Raw genomic sequence first — 2926 nt, 5'->3', positions numbered from 1 at the left:
TAAGAATCCTGACTAATACATCAATTACCAAGATAAAGAAGGCAAGAGATGAAGGACCACCCTATCTGAGCCCTATCTGAGTCCTTAATTATATTTAATCTATTTACTTGGCATTCCATTCACAAGCACTGATGCAGTGGATAATAAGGCATTAATCCAATCAATCCTTATTTGTCAACACTACAATAACCAGAATTATTGCCAATGCTAATAACTATTATTCTCAATGCTTATAAGCACACTTTCAAAAATATCAAAAATACATCACTAAGTGAAGCATGAAAAACTTATTTTTCAATGCTTGAATAATGCGTCGGCAATTGCATATGCTTTAAAGTGTTACTAAATATGCGCAACATGCTGACACTTTTAAAACACGTCAATATGTTTGAATCCTTTGCCAACACTTTAAGGCGTTGGTGAATTATTACTTGGTGATGCTTTAAAGTGTCAGCAATATTTTTTTTAAAAAATCAAAAATAATTTATTAAAATCTATACAAAATACATAAACTTGTCCAAAATTTTTAATAAAAATCAAGCATCAATATAAAGTCATAGTAAATACTATGCAATGTGTATATTTATTAAAAAAATATGATTATATTGTCCATCATATTCATTAATTACAAACCATAACAGAAGACAAGAAAATAAAAAAATATATTATATAAAACTAAAAAAAGATAGATATCAGATTATCGTGATCCATAGGAGCATGATCGTCATCGACTCTATGACTACTGGAACTATAGAAGACCTACAACAAAGATATAAAAATTTTGATAGTTGAGATATAAAAATCATAATATAAATTAAATGATTAAGTCCATGCAAAAATATAAATATAGCGAGATATGTATACTAGAAGAGTCCACGAATATCTATATCACGAATGTCAATTACTCAATTTAAGTCCTCATAGAGGATATCACTGTGTCATAATTCTATCTCATTGCCTCTATCTACCCCTTCATCTGCATCTTGATCTCATAAATATCTGCATTGCTAGAACTCTCTCTGGCATCACAAGAAAAAAAAGAAAAATGGCCGATTTTTATTTGCTGATGCTAGTTTAAAACATTGACAAGTATAAAACTATCTTCCTCCCATTTATTAGAGATTGAATAAAATAAATGGCGCTTAATGACACTTATAAAGCGTCGTTAGGTTGCTTATTAGAAATTAAATAAATAATAGCTTTTAATGATGCTTCTACTAGCTTTTAACAATGCTTATAAGTGTCATTAGACTCCATTGGCTTTTAACAATGCTTATAAGCATCATCAGGTTGGATATGATGCTTATAAGCATCATCAGACTCCACTAAACCCCTCCTCCCTATTCCCCTAAGTTTCCACTTCTTCCACTTGGATCCCCTTTCTTCTTTTCTTGTCATCCCAACCACCTTCGACCTAATTGATTGTCCTATATCAGAGATTGGAATAATTCTGGGAGAGATATAAAAATATGAAGTTAAAATACAATGAACAGTCGAGGATCTTGGAGCTGGGATGCCAATGCGGGCGGCGATGTCCAGATGAGCCACAATCCATCCTCCACCACCATTGGCACCGATTTGAACAAGTTCTTTGAGGTCGTTGGCTCCACAAGTCCAACGAGGCCTCCAAGACCCTCCATGCTGGCTCCACCATTTATGACCTCCATGTCCACATGGATGATGACATTCGCCACTGCCCTCAAGAAGGCCAAGCTCATCAAGCTCCGCCTCAAGTCCTTCGACAACGCCAATGCCACCAATTGCTTCCTCCCCGGCACCTTCACCGATTGCACCCGCATCTCCATCATCGTCGACCTCCACAAGAAGCTCAAGGAGTTCATGGAGGGTTTCGATGAGCTGCGAAAGAGGGTTGTTGCCAATTACTGAGAGTCCATGGAGCGATAATACAACACGATGATCGAGGAGAAGCCAGACAAGGAGATGGTGGAGGCCTTGGTGGCAATGGGGAAAGGCAAGAGGTTCATGCAGAGGTGCTAATCTTGTTGTTAATGTTCTAGTTTTGTGACGCTTAAAAGCATCATCGTATACAATCAAATTTTCATGCCTCCATAGACAATGTGTGCACAACACTCTAGGAAGCATCATGGATCCACTTAGCAATGCTTATAGGCATTGGTGAAGGCCAAAAATAGTGTTGACTATTTCATATTTTCCTGTGGTGCATCCTAAGTGTATCAGCTCACTGCAAACAACCGAGAAGAGATAACTCCAACTCTATAACCCTCCATTCAATCATAACAGTCCGATCCCAGCAATTCTGTCATCATCTGAGCCTCAATAAGATTGACCTCCATAGATGTTGAGGACTCACCGATATGCTCTGCAACAACGGATGAAGCTCTCTCCTATATTCAAGAAAAAAAATATATTAATATTATACTTAAAAGTAATCTCCAAATTATTCACTAAATGATTATCAATAATATAAATATATATCTCGACTCCTCACTAACAAAACTTCTATCTCGATGGATATGAGTCATCCTGTAGAACTCCATTTGACTAGGCTCCCTCCCATACTCATCCATCAATAGAAAAATAAATTTTATAATGCCAATTTTAATTGACAAACTTTAAGAGTTTCAATAAAATTTATAAGTATCATAATACATGATATATGATACATGATACACAGTTTCACTAAGAAGCTATGTCAAATTAGTCTAAGAAAGAGTTTGTAATATGCCAAAGAGCTTGAAAGAAGTACATGAATTCTTATCTGTATCGTGCATAGCTCTTGAACCTCGATGTATGAGGAATAGATAGAGCTGCTCATACTGCTCTACTAATATCAGAATATATCTACAAAATAAAGTAAATAGTATGACATATTTTGTATATATATAATGTATGTTAGTAATTAATATAAGATATATGATGAGTGTATACAATTACATATCCCTTC

The 2926-nt window shown here is 35.2% G+C and overlaps 1 pseudogene; it reads left to right on the top strand.

Moving 5' to 3' along the window:
* The first annotated feature begins 1485 nt into the window (after positions 1 to 1485).
* On the top strand, positions 1486 to 1998 carry LOC105061220 (syntaxin-121-like; annotated as a pseudogene).
* Positions 1999 to 2926: the final 928 nt, after the last annotated feature.

Source organism: Elaeis guineensis, chromosome 11 (assembly GCF_000442705.2).
Source record: "Elaeis guineensis isolate ETL-2024a chromosome 11, EG11, whole genome shotgun sequence".
In the NCBI taxonomy this organism is placed as follows: Eukaryota; Viridiplantae; Streptophyta; class Magnoliopsida; order Arecales; family Arecaceae; genus Elaeis; species Elaeis guineensis.
Note: the sequence above shows the minus strand (reverse complement) of the source record. Positions and strands in the feature narration are given on the sequence as shown.